Source organism: Lepus europaeus, chromosome 11 (genome assembly GCF_033115175.1).
Source record: "Lepus europaeus isolate LE1 chromosome 11, mLepTim1.pri, whole genome shotgun sequence".
Classification (NCBI taxonomy): Eukaryota; Metazoa; Chordata; class Mammalia; order Lagomorpha; family Leporidae; genus Lepus; species Lepus europaeus.
The window spans coordinates 55,118,302-55,138,265 of record NC_084837.1 but is presented as its reverse complement, the minus strand read 5'-3'; the positions used below and the strand labels follow the sequence as shown (position 1 = coordinate 55,138,265).

Genomic DNA, 19,964 nt, shown 5'->3' with positions numbered 1-19,964 from the left:
CGTAGGAGGACAGTGGAGATCCCCGCTCTGACGGAATGGAGAGGAATGAGTCACTAGGCCAATCATCTGAAAAGACTTTTTTGTGCACACAGTTTATCGGAGCCTCACGAAATAATTTCATGAATGCTTCCACCTTCTCTGGCCTCCCAGCCTTTCTGAAAACCCCTCTGTTGAATCCATCCTCCTTTTCAGCTCTTCCCTGAACAGTGTATAAAATGCATCTCTTCTCTCTTGTGGGCTGGCACAGTTTCTTTGTTTTTAATATCCTATCTTTTCTTCACATTCAAGAGGACACACCCACAGTATTACCATGAGGGGAAACTAAGCTGCTGTCCTAAGCGGCTCCCTTAAAGTCCACCTAAATCCAATGTAACTATGGCACACACCGCATCTGAAGATTTCAAGTGCAAAGATTTTTTTTTTTTTTTTCGTTTTGACAGGCAGAGTAGACAGTGAGAGAGAGAGACAGAGAGAAAGGTCTTTCTCTGCTGTTGGTTCACCCTCCAATGGCCACCGCGGCTGGCACGCTGCAGCCGGCGCACCGTGCTGATCCGAAGGCAGGAGCCAGGTGCTTCTCCTGGTCTCCCATGGGGTGCAGGGCCCAAGCACTTGGGCCATCCTCCAGTGCACTCCCGGGCCATAGCAGAGAGCTGGCCTGGAAGAGGGGCAACCGGGACTAGAACCCGGTGTACCAGCGCCGCTAGGTGGAGGATTAGCCTGTTGAGCCACGGTGCCGGCCTCAAGTGCAAAGATTTTGTAGATGGAATGGGAACGCACTGTTTGCAAGGAAGAAGCCCACTCGTTGTCCTTGACACCTACCCTTGCCATACAAGGCGTGGCATCTGGAAGGCACCTGGCTGACTCCTTCTTCTCTTCTGGCTGGACTGCTTTCTCTTGCTCCTCAGCCACGCCATCACGGCTGCCTATCAGCTACAAGTCCTTCCTTCCCAGCCCCACTACTGCAGCCAGCACGGGAGGTGAGCAAAGGAAAAGGCTCTTCTCAGAGGCCTGGCGACTGCAGAGACGCTCCCCATGACAACGGGCCAGAGTGCTCTCCTCCACCTCACCCCCACCCCCCCACCGCAGCAGCGCCTTTCAAATGTGACCTTTAGGAAGCTCTTCCCCACATTAGGGAGTAAAAGTTTTTAATTAAAGCAAAGGGCAGCAAAGACGCCTAAGGGAGGGAGGAAGCTTCTACCTCGCGTTAGAGAAAGGTGGATTTTCTCAAAGCTTTCCGTGCAGACAAAATGCAAACCCCAGCACCAGGATTATATATATATATATATATATATATATATATATATATATATATATATATCTTGGTGGAGCTCCCAAGCCAAGTGCTTGAAGCTGGGCCACAGGACACATAAGCCTGAACATCCGCCTGTTGGTAAAGCGCCCTTGTCCTAAGCAGTACTAATACTATGCGTGCATAAATATGAGATTTATCTCTGCTTCAGTGAAAACATAAACCAGCATTTCATTCCACCTTCTCAAGGTCCCCAACAACAGTCTCAAAACAGTTTGAGGAGAGGAAGAAGTACAAATTAAATTCTAGTATTGTTTTCCTGTAACAAGAAGGCCTGTGAATTAAAAACTGTGGTCTCAACTCTCAGGAGGAATAAACCTGAAAAAGCTAAATCCTATCAGGATGCAAGCTCTAGCTTTGGAGGAACAGAAATGTGGTATCTTCCTGTAATGTGCTTGGCACAAAAAGGCTCAGCCTCAAAATAGTGCCCCAAATGGGATTTCTACAGAGACAACATTAACTAGGCGCTTTACCAACAGGCGGATGTTCAGGCTTACGTGTGCTGTGGCCCAGCTTCAAGCGCTTGGCTTGGGAGCTCCACCAGATATATATAATCCTGGTGCTGGGATTTGCATTTTGTCTGCACAGGAAGCCCTGAAAAAATCCACCTTTCTCTTAAAATTCAAAGCCCTTGCCTGTGAGTGCATTTCAAACATATTTTTTGCACCAAAATAAACTGATGGGTTTTTAAAAGATATTTAATTGAAAGGCAGAGTTCCAGAGGGAGAGAGAAAATCTTCCATCTGCTGGCTCACTCCCCAAATGGCTGCAAATGGCCAGGGCTGAGCCAGAAGCTTCTCCCCGGTCTCCTTGTGGGTGCAGCAGCCCAAGTACTTGGGCCAATCCCTGCTGCTTTCCTAGGCCATTAGCAAGGAGCTGGAGGGGAAGTGGAGCAGCCAGGACTCAAATGGAAACCCATTTGGGATGCCAGGAGCGCAGGCAGCGGCTTTCCACAGCACCAGCCCTCTCGTGTACTTCTAACACAAACCTGAATCTGCTTTTGCTGCTTTGCTGTATATGAATTCGGAACTGTTTCCCCGGCCGTGGACTGCCACTTCACTTTCTCCTGAGTGCCTTCCCAGGGCACAAGTCTGGAATCCTCAGGATGACCCATTGCTCCAGCTGTCGCTTCTGTGAGCCACGCTTCTGATGCCGTATCTAGGAAATGCTTGCTTAAGCCAAGCGTACAAGCATTCTCTTCTAAAGAGGTCTATCATTCCTTCCATTGGAAGACAGTCTGGCTCCTGTAGCACATCACAACAGCTGCTCTGAAGAATGTCTTCCAGGGTCTGGGTCACCCCAAGGTTGGCATTCACTGGCCTTTGCCTCTGGTTACATTTTCCTAGTAAACTGGCAAGTGTTCAGTTAGTAGATTCTGAATATTAACTTGTACAGACTCTGGGTCCTGTTCAAATCCTCTGGAAAGTGTTGAGACTTTGCTCCCTTATCAGGCAGGCAGCCTGGTCAACGTCCAGTGGCCAGTTTCACAGGCAAGGGTTCCTGGGCCACTTCGGTTCTCGCTGCTTCGACAGCTCCCAGAAGCCCGGAACTTGGGCAGTGCAGGCACAGAGTAACTGGATCCCCTTCCCCAGCTCTCCCTCCCCTGCCCCAATCCTGTCCCTAACACAGGGTCGCCCCAGCTGCCTCTCAGGGAAGCACCTTCACAGGGCCACATTCGGGACAAAGCAGAGAAAGGAAAGGAAACAAGACTAGGCCTTCTCCGTGACCTCTGGACTGCAGGGGCCTCTTTCCTCAGCTGTTCCAGCCGAGAGGACTTCTACAGCTGTAGAACCCGCCGGCGCCGCCAGCCACCCCACTACCCACGTTCTCCGAGGGAGCTGCCCCTGACAATCCAGCGAAGGGAGATGTCCCCCACACTCCTCCGCTGGTCTCTGGCCAGAAAGATGGGATTTCCCCTGGCTGTTAACTACCTCCGCACCAGCAGCACCACTCTGCTGAGAGCCTCACTCACACAGGCTCTCACTACCTTCCCAATCGGCCAGCTTTTCACTACTTCTCTGATCCTGGGGAAAGCTGCCCGCGGGCTCTGGCTGTCATCAGAGAAACAGCCGGCAGTGAGTTGCCTTCATCTCACATTCCCCCTTAACCATCCTGCAGTAGCATCTCTCTGTGGCCTCGTCACATCAAAAGGGCTCTCAGACACCTGGGCTGATGCCCCAGCCCATTTCCCACCTTCCTCTTGGTGATGCCGTCAGAGTGAGGACGCCTGCTCACCGCTCTTATAAAACCGTGACATTCAGTACACATCTTTTATCTCCCTCTTAAAACTATCGATTTACGCCCTGAACAAAAGGAAAAAAAAAAAAAAAAAGGAGAGAGGAAAGAAAAGCAAAACTTCCCGACCTCCAGAAGGCTCTTCTAGTCGCTACTCTGCAAGCCTGTGCCATGGCCAGCCCATCAGTCACACCGGGTTAAGAGGCCAGGCGGGACCTCGCTATTAAGTATAAACACATGTTCATCAGGTATGCCTGCTGCACGGAGAAGACCTAATCTACACAGCTTCAGGCTGTTGCAGGCATCAGAGAAAGCAGGTCTGTATTAAAACTCCAACAGCTGCCTCTTTCTTTAGCAGAGGCACGAAACTCATTCTGGTTTAATGGCGAGACAATCAACCATCTCCAGTCAGGGGCCCAGAGAGTAGACTGGGCTCAGAAATGGAGCTGGACTAGGAGAAGCACCCAACCTGCTACCAGAAAATGAATAGCAGTGTTTCCAGACTGTTGGAACTAATTCCCGGCTTGAACACAAGGCCCACTATTCAATCACAGAAACATCAACTGAGGGCCCACGTTCTGCCGGGCACAGGTCAGTGTGCAGGAAATAAAACAGAGAACAAGACAGATTCCCTGCCCTCAGGAAGCCTGCATTCTACTGGAGCAAACAGCAGCCGAATGAATGAACACTCGATGTTGGTTACATACCCAAATCATGGTAATTTCTGCTGGTAACAAACACTATCAAAATCAGGTAGGCCAGTGGATAGAGAATGATAGCGGCCAGCTCTCTGGAGCGACCTCCGCGGAGATAACACCTAAGCCGAGAACTGGACGGAACAGGAGAGCAGGCCCCAGGAGGTTCCGGGGAGGAGGCAGCAGCTGCATAAGAGCCTGGGGAGAAAACACTCCTGCCACACTCAAGGATCACAACAACACCCTGAGAGGCCGAGTTACTCCTTTCCCTCCTAGGAAGATAACTGAAGGACCATATTTAGCCTCTTCATTTGTATTTTTATTATAAAACCCCTCAAACACACTACAGTGAATCCCCAGGAACCCATAACCCTTGACTACAACTTTTCAACAATTATGAGAATTTACTCCCCCGCACCCAGGCAGACACAGAACAGAGAGCTCCCACACACATGGCTGCCATGGCTAAGACTGGACCAGGCTCAAGCTGGGAGCCAGGAACTTACTCCCAGTCTCCCAGGTGACAGAGACCCAACTACTTGAGTCCTCACCACCACCTCCCAAGGTGTGCATTAGCAGGAAGCTGGAGTCAGGAAGAGGCACTCTAACATGGGATGTAGGAGTCCTAACTGACACCTTAACACCAGGCCCACGCCTGCCTCCCATCTTACTCCTACCTCCACCTTCTGCCCATGGACAGTCAGAACAATGTCCTCCCCAGCTTGTGCAGGGGTGCAGCCCCTGCACCTGTGACTACGTCAAGTTCTACAGCAAAGTGGGTATTCCACTTGCAGCTATCTTAATTCCAGCGATGGCCAGGTGGCCTCATGGCCTTAAAAATAAAAAGCCCACCTTCTCTGTCTCTCCCTTCCAAAGAAGTAACAAAAAAATGAATGCTTATTTCCCTGTGGGTAGGAAGTTGGCCATCAAAATTCATTATTTATGTCAGAAAACCAAAAAGGGAAGCTAATTTTCCAAAACTTTTTTTTTTAATTTGACAGGTAGAGCTACAGACAGTGAGAGAGAGAGAGAGAGACAGAGAGAAAGGTCTTCCTTCCATTGGCTCACTCCCCAAATGGCCACCACAGCCAGCACTGCACCAATCCAAAGCCAGGAGCCAGGTGCTTCCTCCTGGTCGCAGGCTGCAGGCAAAGGATTAGCCAAGTGAGCCATGGCACCGGCCCTAATTTTCCAAAAGTATATGCATTAAGGGAAACTATCAAATTGTATAAGTTATCATAAACTAAAAGGAAAAAACCTGGGAATATAAAGAGCTCCCAAGGGGCCGGCACCATGGCGCAGTTGCTTAATCCTCTGCCTGCGGCGCCAGCATCCCACATGGATGCTGATTCTAGTCCTGGCTGCTCCTCTTCCAATCCAGCTCTCTGCTGTGGCCTGGGAAAGCAGTAGAAGATGGCCAAAGTCCTTGTGCCCCTGCCACGTGGGAGACCAGGAAGAAGCACCTGGCTCCTGGCTTCGGATCAGCGCAGCTCCAGCTGTTGCAGCCATCTGGAGAGTGAACCAGCGAGTGGAAGACCTTTCTCTCTGTCTCTCCCTCTCACTGTCTGTAACTCCACCTTTCAATAAATAAATAAAATTTTTTTTAAAAAAAGAGCTCCCAAATAGTATGTTAATAGATAATTAATTTATCTATTAATATATTAATATAGTCATAGATACAAAAAGACATGGGCCAATTCATGTATTTATATAACATAGACAGTCAATTACTGTATTAAAAAATAAATGTATCTCTTTAAGTTGCTCTTTTAAGATAAATGTGTACTTAGGGATACACCAGTTGTGGGGGCAGGAGGTACAGGTGGCTGTGGCACCACCATGGTAAACTGCAAAGATAAACTTTGTTTCAAAAATCAATACATCAGAAGGGGCTAATAACCCAAAAGGAAAGAACAATGCCCAGAGATTTGTCATGCACTAGACAAAATCTATCCTGTAGATGTAAGCTGACTGCGACTCTAAGTCTTTACTGCTCAGTAGGAAATCAAACTATAATTGATTTTATTTGAAAGGCAGAGGAGAGAGAGAGAGAGAGGAACAAAGAGCTCCCTTCCACTGGTTCAATCTCCAAATGCCCACAGTAGCAATGGCCAGCCCAAGCCGAAGCCAGGAGTTGGGAACTCAATCCAGGTACCCATGCAGGTGGCAGGAACCCAACAGGGAAGCATCACCTGCTGCATCCCAGGATGCACATCAGCAGGAAGTCAGAATCGGAAGCAGAGCTAGGACGTGAACCCAGGCACTCCATTGTGGGATGCAGGTGTCCCAAGTGCCAGCTTAACCAGCTGCCCCTGGGATAAAATACAAACTATCAGACAAGGCTCACATATATGTTGGTGACTGGTACGAGGGCTTCACAGACCCAAAAGATAAGGAAGTCCATTGTCAAGAACAGACTTACCTCTCTAACTTCTCTCTGTAATTCTCACTCTTTCTTTCCTCTCTGAGTAAGAACGTGCTCATCTAACAAATCAAGAGGAAGGGGCTGGTGTTGTGACACACCAGAATAGGCTACCACGTAACACCTGAATCCCTTATCAGTGCTGGTTTGTGTCCTGGCTGATCCGCTTCCAATCCATCTTCCTGCAGATGTGCATGGAAAGGCAGCACATGATGGCCAAAGTACTTGGGTTCCTCCTACTGCTCCTGCTTACTCACATGGAGACCTGAGTGGAGGTCCTGCCTCCTGGCTTTACCCTGACCCAGCGCTTCTGTTACAAGCATTTGGGAACTAAACCAGTGGGTGGAAGTTCTCTCTCTCCCTCTCTCCGCCACTCTGCCTTTCAAATAAAAAATGAATAATTTTTTTTAAAAGAAAGAAAAATAGGCGCCGGTGCTGTGGCGTAGCAAGTAAAGCTGCCGCCTGCAGTGCCAGCATCCCATATGGGTGCCGGTTCAAGTTCTGGCTGCTCCACTTCCAATCCAGCTCTCTGCTATGGCCTGGGAAAGCAGCAGAAGATGGCCCAAGTCCTTGGGCCCCTGCACCCACATGGGAGACCTGGAGGAAGCTACTGGCTCCTGGCTTCAGATCCACGCAGCTCCAGCCTTTGCTGCAATTTAGGGAGTGAACCAGATGGAAGATTCTCTCTCTCTCTCTCTCTCTCTCTCTGCCTTTCAAATAAAATAAATAAATCTTTAAAAAATAATAAAAAAAATAACAAGAGGAGGAGCAACACAAAAAGGAGTAAGGAATATACATAGTTTCTCAGATTTTTCTGGTTTGAAATAATATCAACAATTCAGGAAATAGTCAAATACAGTAGCAAAGAATTATAATCACCACCAAAATTTGCTGTTGTCTTAATCTAAATCAGCTAAGGTTTGAACACACTCTGCTGTGCAAGCATTCCCTGGTTGTTCAATTGATGACTAAAGTATGAGGCGAATGTCACTCCCAATTGGGAAAAATGCTGGACTGCACACCCCACCTGCTGTTCACTGCCTGCAGACACTGGGCTGCTGGCAACATTTCAGCTGTGAGCAAACCATCCAGGACTGCCCCGAAATCTTCCATTCCTCGTTGTCCGGGAGCTAGAAAAGCGTCTCAGAATTAAACCGCTGGTTCACCCTTCGGTTGTCAGATGCTTCCACTGTCCTTATGAAAGAGGCCAGAAAGAAGTGGCACATTTACTTTCCATTTTTCTCTCCTGTGTTTCCCCCACATATAGGGCCTTTGTTCAGGGCAAGGCCACACATTTTGTGGCTCTCCTCACAATGACCCCAAGTTGCTGTGGGGAGTGTTTAAACAGGGGAGCCAGTCTTCAGGGCCCCTGCTCTGAGCACATCCCATTCACCCCTTTGCTTTTCACTTCTTGGAGAAACAAAACAAACAAACAAAACAGAAAACTTAATCAGAACTTTTGTAAAAAGAAATAAAGATTCACCATTCCACAGTCGCTTTTAAGCAGTCCACATTTCCAGAATGTCTATTTATCAAGTGCATCTGAATCTAACAATTCAAAGATATTTCATTGATTATAAACTAGGATGCCATCTGGAAACTGAATAGTCTCTTAACGGTTTTTTACATTTAAATGTTTAGAGAGAGAGAGAGAAAGCAGAGAGAGAGAGAGGGCGCGCACAGAAAGAGAGAGAGAATAAATTAATACTTGTTTGCTAAAGATAAAAAGAAACTGAGCAGGGACTGCAAAGAGGATATAAAGGTTTCCCAGTCTTGTTAATACCAGCTTGACCGTTCTGATGTTGAAGGGACGAGAGCAGAGCTTTCACAGCTTCGGTGGGGACACAGTGTGGTGCAGACACATCTGTCCATACCAGGCCATGGGGAGGAGACTTCAACTTCTATGTCACTCAGTGGGAATCTTAAATTCCCACCTCCACATCTTACTACACCTTTTACTATCTCTTAGGGCAGTAAAATAAACTAGAAAACCTGAAGTCAACAGAGCTAAGGGATGAATTACAATTCAATGCAGCTTAGCCAATTTGCTACACTAGACAAGAAAGGTATACGCTTCATTAAAGGAATCCATCAATGATTAGTTCCAGGACAGAAAAATATTTACAATTACTTGTTTTTATGGGTCATCAACAAAAATTAAATCTCATCCTAGAAGTTAGAAACCTCAACTTCAAGTGTCAATCACACCACCTACAACTAGGCTGTACCTGTAAAAGGTCCTAAATCCATCCAACTATTATTTCTTCCTCTGAAAAAGTACATTTAACATCATCAAATGTTCTGAAAAAAAGCAGTTAGCTTTAGTTAATTTCACTTACGCAGTTAGCTTTAGTTAATTTCACTTATGACTGTTCAATTTCTTTAATTATAACAAAGGATCTTCAAAAAGTTTCATGGATATAGAATTAAAAGATACTTTGGTGAAAAAATGTTCTGAAATTTACAGTTTTTTTCATAATCTACATTTTTCATGAGTATTTTGAAGACCCTTGTACATAATCATGGCAACAAAATAAAAATTCAAATATATCAGAAAGAGATAAAAAAATTCCCTCATCCTCTTTACATCCTGTGTTATTCCACAAATATAACCACTATTTACATTTCCTACCTCACCTTCCAGAACCCTTCTAAGCCTGTGCATGAAAACAGAGTAACACTACTGCTAACTTTAAATATTTTTCCCCTCTATGTTGGACATTTACTCCATACCTTCCTCATTCAATCAAAGCAACTGTATAGTATTCTTGTATAGACATACCATAATTAGCCCTTCCTAAAAGAGACTTAGGAAGTTGTTTACAAGTTTTCCTTATGTTAAACAACATTGCAATGGATAGATGGATACTTATTGATTTGCTAACTTGTCCATGAAATCAATAGCCAGATACAGAATTGCTGGGCCACAGGCTAAATTTTGAGCTCAAATTGCCCAACAGGGGCAGGTGCCTGGCCTGGTGGCTCCCCATGTTAACTTCCCACCAATGCAGACCTGGGAGGCAGGAAATGACAGCTCAAGTAGCCGGGTCCCTAACTCCCACATGGAAAACCTGGATTCAGCACCCAGCTCCTGGCTCCGGCCCCCACCACTGCAGACATCTGGGGAGTGAATCTCTCTTGGGGTCTATCTCTATCACTATCACTGTCTCACATTGTCTCTCCCTCATAAACAGACAGATAAATTGCTCTACTTAGGGATTTTTATCAACTCTCACCAAGAGAACAGAAGACTAAGTTTAGTCAATACTGGACATGATTAATACTTTTTAATACAACATAAAAAATTTTTTCTGTATATAGTTTCCATCAGAAAGTCTATCTCCAAGGAAATTAACATATACTTCAAAGAGTTTAAGCAAGCTAATTTATGTTTCCATTCTCGGCTTGAGGCCAGTAAAGAACCTACAACTTTCTATTTGGCAAAAGAAACAAAATACATAACAACAATCACAACAGTGACACACAAGAAATGGTCTGTCCTAGATTAGTCCTGGGCTAACTTTAAAGGCTTAGCAAGGAACACTATGAGACAGCTGGAGTAGAGGCAGTTAAGCAGCTTGTAAGAATGCCCACATTCCCTGCCGGTGCCACGGCTCACTAGGCTAATCCTCTCCACCTGCGGCGCCGGTACTCCAGGTTCTAGTCCCGGATGGGGCGCCGGATTCTGTCCCGGTTGCTCCTCTTCCAGGCCAGCTCTCTGCTGTGGCCCGGGAGGGCAGTGGCGGATGGCCCAAGTGCTTGGGCCCCTGTACCCGCATGGGAGACCAGAAGGAAGCACCTGGTTTCTGGCTTCAGATCAGCGTAGTTCTGGCCGTAGTGGCCATTTGGGGGGGGGGAGCCAATGGAAGGAAGACCTTTCTCTCTGTCTCTTCCACTGTCTAACTCTGCCTGTCAAAAAAAAAAAAAAAAAAAAAAAAAAGAATGCCCACATCCCCTGTCGGCTCCTGGTTTTGGCCTGGCCCAGCCTGGCTACTGCAGGCATTTTGAGAGTGAACCAGCAAATGGGAGCTCCCTCTCTCTTTCTCTATCTCTCTGCTTCTCAAATATTTTTTAAAAATTATTTTTAAGAACTGGTGTATGTTAATTCTTCTGAGGTTAAAAAGAAAACCATAGATTTCTCTAATCCCCTCATCCTATCAATAGAACAAACAGTACATACTGATAAATGAATTCTAATCCACATTTAAGAAATTATTTTGGAAATAGTTCAGAAAAAGAGAAAATAAGTACCAAAATTTCTATGTACTCTATATTTCAAATATCATTTTAAAACACAGTGTACAATCAGATAATAAAGAAAAACCTTTTTATTATGTAATTGGCTCCTCAAAAATGGCAAAGGTAACAGTGGCAAGGACTCCAAAGTGTAAACAAGATAAGAATCAAGTTTTCATGATTATAAAGCTGCACACTAGCTTGTCAGTAGTCAGCAAGTGGGAGCAGGACCCGAAGGAGTGTAAATTTAAGAGAAAATGTTGGTTGTACCTGTTTGGGGCTTAGCTTTGTATTTAAGCAAACAAACACACACAAAAAAGGAAATAAACTTGAAACCTGTCAGCATAAAAATAAAACAAAACAGTTATTGCTACCTCAGAAAAGAACAAAACAGTAATAAAATGTTCTGTGGATGTAAGACCTCTGGAGAACACTACAAGTTCTGTTTTATTGTCTCAGTTTTTAAAAGCTGTTGCTTGCATTGAACTGGAAAGCGTGATGAACTTAAAACAAAACAAATACATCTATAACTCAATGCAATTTAAGGCTTTTATATAAATTTAGCCCTTGCAAGAGCAATTGTGTTTTGTTACTGAGCTGTCAACTACTTCTGTATTGTAAAACTGAAAAGCAAGACAACTTGTCTGCTTAATTTTCCCAGGTAGGTGTAATATGTGCTCTGAAAAATAACATCTTCTGGCCACCACTCAATGCAATGATTCCCTTGGTTGGCTACAAAAAGAAGAAAAAGTTGTTAAAACTTTACAAATCATTCTACATAATGATAGTACTATGACTTTAAAAGGAAAAGCAACAGCAAAACAAAATCTAACACTTGGAGACAGGGCGAAACACAGTACAGGAAAATGGGAAGCCAAACATTAGCTGAGGATAACACTTCTCCTTTTTTCCCACATCAAGCTTTGCTCCCTGAAAAATCGTAACTTCCCTGGAAGGACTTGAAGTTTACACATCTGTAAGTTCTTCAACAATATGACTAATATTTAATTGGCCAAAATATTAAACAAAGATGTGTTAATGCTCTATTTTTTAAGATTTATTGTATTTTTTTGAAAGGCAGAGCAACAGAGGGAGAGACAGAGAGATCTTCCATTCACTGGTTCACTCCTCAAATGGCCACAACTGCCAGGGCTGAGCCAGGACAAAGCCAAGAGACTGGAAATCCAGCTAGGTCTCCCACATGGCTCCAAGCACTTGCGCTACCTCCACTGCCTTCCCAGGCACATTAGTTCTGGAGATGCAAGAGCGTGGTGCCTGGTTCTGCTTAGCTCTCACGAGGGCCTCATGGTGCGTGTACCACAACGGCAGGAGCGCATAAAGCGGCCAATGCAAGGTGACACAGGAAACATGGATTAAGAGACCCGAGTTGGGGGCCAGTGCTGTGGCACAGCAGGTAAAGCCGCCACCTGCAGTGCTGGCATCCCATATGGGTGTTGGTTCGAAACCCAGCTGCTCCACTTTCATTCCAGCTCTCTGCTATGGCCTGGGAAAGCAGTAAAGGATGGCTGAAGTGCTTGGCCCCTGTACCCATGTGGGAGACCCGGAAGAAGCTCCTGCCACCCCAGTCATTTGGGGAGTAAACCAGTGGATAGAAGATCTCTTTCTCTGCCTCTGCCTCCGTCTCTCTTTAACTCTGCCTTCAAATAAATAAATGAATATTTAAAGAGAGGAATGATTCTCTTAAAGAAAAAAAAAAAGAAAGAAAGAAACCCGAATTGCTCTTGCAAAAACTAACCACAAGACCAGCTCTAATCTCTTCCAAGGACAATACCCCAATGACCACCACCTCTCAGTATCACTACACTGGGACCACTCTTCTTCTAACAAGGAACCTTGGTGGGGAGCTTGGGGGCCACAGCATTTCCAAGCAACAGCAATACACTAACAAAGGGTCTCAGCACCAGTGACTCCCCACAGCCAGAGGTGGAGGAAGCACAGCCCTGCTAATCCAGGGGAATTATATGAATGTCTCCTAGCAGCCCTGTCATCCCATTAGGGCTTTGCTTAGGTTACTATTACAGTGTCCACTGGCCCTGAATATATGTTTGATCTGTTACTCAAAAACTATGCATCTGACACAGTTAACAGCAAGGGCACTGGAGAACAGGACTAAGTTTCTACAGCAGGGAAGACATTCTGTTCATCTGCTATACAGTTTGAAACGCTGGTGCCGTCTGTGCCCTCCAGCGGCGTGACCCGGGCAGTAAAGTGTTGTTCTGCATAGAAATCGTCCTGTAAGAAGCAACTGGAGGCTGACAAGAGCAGGCCGGTCAAAGTACAACAGCATCCCAGCAGCATCAGCACAAAATACACACATCAACTTGTTTCTTTCCAACATCCTTTGACAAAAGCACCCAAAGTGAAGTATTATCCTTAACAATTCTCCATGCACTGCCTCATGGCACCATCAAAGAAAATTTCTAGACCAACAAAGCTGTTACTTCCTCAAAAAAAAAAAAAAAAAAAAGCATTTACTCTTAGCACCTCAACACACACACACACACAAAGAGTAAGAGAGAGAGACAAAAGAAAATGAAATTTCAAAAGATAATTAATCCAGTATCCTCGTAAGTTAATCAGCAGCTTCTAGAAGAGAGAAATAACTTGGCTTTATTTCTCCCTTTGCTTTTTTTTTTTTTTTTTTTTTGAAAAGCAAAGACAGAGATATCTCCCATTCAGGGTTTACTCCCCTCAATGCCCTATAACACCCACGGCTAGGCCAGACTGAAGCTAGGAACCAAATACTCAATCCAGACCCCCCATGTGAGTGGCAGGGATCCAACTACTTGAGCCATCACCTGCTAGCTCCGAGAGTGCACACTAGCAGGAATCTAGAATCGGGAAGAGAGCTAGGACTTGCACCCAGGAACTCTAGGATGCTGACATCCTAAGCAGCAGCTTAACCGGTACACCGAACACCTGCCCCATCCCTTTGAAATTTCAGACTGCACGAGGACATCTGAATAGAAAACACCTTCACAACCACTGACGTTCTAGAAAAAAGGGCCAGTAAGAAATGCCATGGTATGGTTAGGATCAAATGACCTGCAAAACCTCTCTAGAGGTGCCCTGTCCAGTACTGTGGAAAACAATCACTATTATTCTGGGGAAAAAGTAACAGTGGCTTAGTTTTAGTCTTTCAGGAAAGACTGTGGGTATGGAATTACAAGCTAGGATTTTTAACCTTAGCAACAATTGCAAATAAAGACTGTAGTACTATTAAGAATGGCAAAAAGGGGTGGACACTGTCACATACAGGTTAAGCTACCACTTGAGATGCCCACATCTATACTACGGTGCCTAGGATGGAGTCCCAACTCCATTTCTACCCAGCTCCCTGCTAATGTGCCTGAGAGGCAGCACATGATGGCCCAAGTACTTGGGTCCCTGCCACCCATGTGGAAGACCCAAATGGAGTTCCTGGCTCCCGGCTTTGGCCTGGCCTAGACCCAGCTGTTGCAGGAATTTGGGGAGTGAACTAACAGGTGCAAGATCTCTATCCACTTCTCTTTGTCATTATGCCTTTAAAATAAATAAACTTTTTTTAAAAATTAGGATGACGTTGTGGCACAGGAAGTTAAGCCATCACCTTTATGCCATCATCCCATTTAAGTAGCAGTTAGAGACCTGGTTACTCGCCTTTCAATCCAGCTCCCTGCTAATGTGTCTGAGAAAGCAACAGATGATGGTCCAGGCACCTTGGCCCCTACTACCAGTGTGGGAGACCTGGAAGAAGCTCCTGGCTTCCGGCTGCAACCTGGTCCAGCCCTGGCCACTGCAGCCATTTGGGGAGTGAACCAGTGGATGCAAGATCAATCTCTTTCTTTGCCTGTCTCTCTGTCTCTCTTTCAAATAAATCTTTGAGAAACAGCAAAAGTTGGAATCTGTATTCTCCAAATGGTACATGGCCCCTCAAAGTAAAAAAAAAAAAAAAAAAAGTAACAACCAAGCCAGTCCTTTTACCAATCAAGTAGTTTCCAATTCTCAGCTTTCAACAAAATCAAAAGGGAATCTAATCCAGCTATCAGTTGAATGATCGTTTTACATGTTAATAATGAGTTTACCATATAACTAGAAAGATATTCAAAGAACTGAATGACATTTATATAACAAAACTCCAACACTGCCATCTACCTATGCGTGTGAACAACGTTTCTTAGTGCTTACATCTGTAAAATCAAAAACTGGGAGAACTGACACTGAATCACATTTTATTCAGGCAATAAGTAGTATTCATCCATGGATACCTAAACTCATTAGAGAAAATGAGATGCTTTATAATAAAATATCACCTCTACGTCTAAGAATTACAAGTCAAAACAAATTGCATATAATCAATACAATCTTAATTCAAACTAAAAGAAAAATTTTGCCCAAGCCTTAACATAAGACATTTTTTAAAATATTTATCTTTATTTGAAAGAGTGATAGAGAGGGAGAGACAAAAAAAGAGAGATCTTCTGTCCTTGCGTCCCCAAATGACCAAGAGAATCAGGACTGTACCAGGCCAAAGCCCGGAGCCAGGAACTCCATCCAGGTCTCCCACGTGGGCGGCAGGGATCCAAGGACTTGAGCCACCTTCCACTGCCTTCCCAGGCACAGTAGCAGGAATGTTGATGACACAAATGGCACCTTAAGCCACTGTGCCATACCACCAGCCCCACAAGACATTGTTTGTCTAAATTTATCACAGGGGAGCACAGAAGGCTGACCACTAAAAGATGTTCAAGTATAAAATATATTGGATAAAGTTCTGTGGGAGACATGGAAGTAAAATACAAGATAAAAAGAAGGACCATGAAAATCTCACTAAAGAATACTAATGCGAATAAATGGATAAAGGCAATTACCAACCACTATAGTTTTTAGAATCCACCATTTATAAAACTAGCATTGCAATAGAATGTCAACATATACAATATACTGGACATTTTATATTTTGAAACTCTGAACCATAGATTTCAAAATGTTAAATATAAATTTTAATGGCCATCACACATGGTCTCTCAAAATTGTTCTGGGCAAAATACAAGCAAAAAACTGGAGAATCAGTTGTCTGTGTTGACAATGGGAATATGTAAGTGCAATGATCAGTGAGGAAAAGCACACCTCAAAACAGTGCATGCTAAGAATGCAGGTGCCAAAATGTGCAGCGTTTGCACGGTGGTTTGCAGCAATAGGAGAGAAGGCAAATTCCACAGATTACCAGGAGCTAATCTTCAAATAATCTTCTGCTGGGACACTTACACATGTTTATAGTTTCTGGCCAAATTTGCTTCAGGCTTCCTGGAAAATGGGAAAATATAACCTAGAGGCTGTTATTTGAGTTTGAGTTTTTTAAGATTTATTTATTTATTTGAAAGTCAGAGTTAGAGAGAGGGAAAGAGGCTTCCACCTGCTGGTTTGCTCTCCAGATGGCTGCAACAGCCAACACTGTGTCAGGCCAAAGCCAAGAGCCAAGAATGACTTCGGGGTCTCCCACGTGGGTGGCGGGGCCCCAAACACTTGGGAGATCTTCCGCTGCTTTCCCAGGCCATTAGCAGGGAGCTGGATTGGAAATGGAGCAGCCAGAACTTGAACCCATGCCCACATAGGATGCTGGCTCCACAGGCAGTGGTTTTACCTGCTACGTCACAACTCCAGCCCCAAGTTTGCATTTTATTTTTTTAAAGATTTTATTTTATTTTATTTGAGAGTTAGAGTTACAGTGAGAGGGAAAGCCAGAGAGAAAGGTCTTCCCTCCGCTGGTTCTCTCCCCAAATGGCCGCAATGGCCAGAGCTGCACCGATCCGAAGCCAGGAGACAGGCACTCTGTCTGCTTGATCTCTTGCTTTTGCCTTGGTGGCCTGGTTGCCGTTGTCAAAGTTAGCATAACTTTACATTCTCTTCTAATACCAACTACGATTTGACTGCTTTCAAGTTTTCTTGTACAAGGAGTAATATTTAATTAACCATACTCAGTAGCCAGCTGGTTGATGTCTTTGTTTTAGTGACTTAATATGAATTTGATGCAACATTCTATAATCGTACTTTGCTGTATTATTGAACAGAGAGACTTCCATTTTAACAAGATGTTGAAGAGAACTGAACTTCAGCCTGCAGTTTTTTTAAATGTCTAGTGTGGTTTTTTTTAAGATTTTATTTATTTATTTGAGAGGCAGAGTCACAGACAGTGAGAGGGAGAAACAGAGAGAAAGGTCTTCCTTTCGTTGGTTCACTCCCCAAATGGCCGCAACGGCTGGAGCTGCGCCAGGAGCCAGGTGCTTCCTCCTGGTCTCCCATGCGGGTGCAGGGCCCAAGCACTTGGGCCATCCTCCACTGAGTTCCCAGGCCACAGCAGAGAGCTGGATCAGAAGAAGAGCAGCCGGGACTAGAACTGGCACCCATATGGGATGCCTGCGCCGCAGGCGGAGGATCAACCCACTGCGCCGCAGAGCCGGCACCCCCCCACCCCCACCCCCGAGTTGGCATTTTAACAGATGCCCATTTGCAGCTGGCTGACGTGATGCACATGTTTCCTTTCAGCAACAAGGGAAGCACGAGGGCCTTAGAGTCTGCTGGGGACGCTGATTTGACATCGCTGCTTCTTCCAGGTTCACTAAACTCAAAGCCAGAGATTGCCTTTTTACTAATTGAAATGATAATGATAAATGCATCTAACATAAATTATTACTGAGGCAAGGAATTTACATTATTGTTTATAAAAATTCAGTCTGGAAAAAAAATGCCCTCCCCCGTTCTACTTTCCTTGGTGCAGCTAAAAGAAGATGTCCTTTTATTAGATGAGGAATTTAAAAATGAATATCAAAGGGAAAAAAGAAAAAATAAGTATTAGCATCTGCCATTTAACCTGGAGCAAGAAAGCAAAGTTCTGCTAACATCTGCAATAACTGAATGTGCTAACAGGATTACCCTGAAGCCTCATAATCCCATTGATACATCAGGAACAAAAAAAAAAAAAAAAAACAGCAAGAGAGAGAAAGGTATGTGAAGGGATCACACATCCGCTTTCAGATTTGAAAGTCACAGCAGGCTAGTTCCCTGGAGTGACCCAAAGAACAGGCTCTGCAGTCAAACTGTCTGAGCGTACCAGACGCGTGAAAGTGGTCCATTTAACCGGGGCCTGGCACTGTGGCACAGCCAGCAAAGCCACTGCCTGCCCTCGCTGGCCTCCCAATGGGCACCACTTGAGTCCCCGCTGCTCCACTCCCAATCCAGCTCCATGCTAATGCGCCTGGGAAAGCAATGGAAGAAGGCCCAAGTCCTTGGGCCCTACACACACATGGAGGACCCAGACGAAGCCCCTGGATCCTGCATCAGCCTGGCCCAGGCCTGGTCACTGTGGCCATTTGGGGAGTGAACGAGTGGATGGAAGACCTCTCTCTCTCTCTCTCTGCCTTTCAAATAAATTTTTTTAAAATGTTATTTAACCTCTCCTAACTGGGACTTATTTCACTGTCTCAGTTTCCCCATCCCATACTAAATACTCAACTAATTTGATTTCCTATCATTGCTATTGCAAAGAAAACAGGAAAACTCTGCCAATATTGACGTCCTCTGTTAACTGCTCATCAAAAAATTGAGCACTAAGAGAATTCTAATATTTGTATGTGTTTTCTTAAAGAGATGATCATGTCAAGTATAACTTCATGCTAACTAGAAGTGGGTATGCAGTTTAGGCAATCAGCTTACCCAAAATAAGTGAGCTTAGGCCTCAAACCATTTGCAGAAGGAATGATTTAAGAACAGCAGACTAACAGATGTACTCCAGGTAGCTCTCAACTAAGAGTATTCCTTAGCTAGCAGTTTGTTCCGTTTTTTCGACCTATATGTAGTGGCCCAAAGTAGGAAGTGGGGGGGGGGGGTGAACCTTATGAATTCTGCAGGTAGACAACTGGCCATGACACGGCTAGAACCCACTGTGACGTTCTTCTCCTGATCATTTCAATCATCTGGTGCACGTACACCATGGGGTATGAGAACCAGGAGACCTCAGGAAGATTAATCAATCTTGTCCCGCTTAATCTTTTGGCACCAAGAATGGTATCCCTAGCAAGACAAAGCGTGAACAGTACTTCAGACTCTGGGAAGTACAAGGAACCTTGGAGGTCACCAACCCAAACCAAAATGAAGGCAGAATCTGCCCGCACCCCCCTTATCCAGGTGTGACTGAACAGGACAACACAGAGGTGGTGGTGGCGGCTACAGCGTCCACTCATGTGCAGCGCTGTGCTGAGCATTTACACGAGCTAACACACCTCATCACGAAAGTAAGAAAACACACAAGAAAATGTAAGGTGGAATTTTTAAGATCATCCCAACAAAAGGATAAAAGCCTACAACTTTAATAGACTGGTTTTTACTACTAGTATAAATCGAAAGTCCTACTATTCTCTCAACAACATATCATCATTCCACTCATTTTAGATCAACAGATGAACAAGACAGAAGCCACTTCCCTTGCTAAATGCAAACAAGTTAAAGATACTCCTAAGAGGCGGTGGCCAGACACTGCAGTGGGTGCCAACAATACCATTGCCACGTTTACTATTAAAGCATGAGCCTGCAGCCAAGGAGTGCCCTCTTTGTTTTCAGTAAAATCGAGCCTGGGTCTCAAAAATGTAAGTGTGGATTCAGGGTAGCATGGTTTAAGTCCCAGCTCTGGCACTAGCTGTGAAGACTTCAGCAAATTAGTTAACCTGTGAAAAGTAAGAATTTTGTATGCGTGTGTGTGTGTGTGTGTATACATTTGCTTGCTATAAGGACAAAATGTGATATACAGTGGGTACTGGGATGGTATTAACTCATTTCCTTCCACAAACTGTCAAGTAACCTGACACTAAACCTTTCCTGCTACCTCACTCAAGCTTTGCTTGTTACCTACCTCAATCCTAACAAGATCAAATTTAAATATTAAGATTTACATGTTTGAATGTTTTACAATTTTCCCAACTCTATGTTTCTCCATATAATACCATCTTTAGAGATATTTATGTACTATGCCTTTGGGATACTACAAATTTTAGCAATAGGAAATTCTGCCACA

The 19,964-nt window shown here is 44.7% G+C and overlaps 1 protein-coding gene and 1 non-coding gene across 2 annotated transcripts in view; both read right to left on the bottom strand.

Moving 5' to 3' along the window:
• The window catches only part of AVEN (apoptosis and caspase activation inhibitor), a 175,404-nt gene that overhangs the window by 154,478 nt on the left and 962 nt on the right, over positions 1-19,964 (bottom strand). The gene's annotated exons all lie outside the window — the stretch shown is intronic.
• On the bottom strand, positions 7,921-8,048 carry LOC133770841 (small nucleolar RNA SNORA11). Its single transcript, XR_009867522.1, has one exon. It is a non-coding gene; the product is annotated as a small nucleolar RNA SNORA11 (small nucleolar RNA).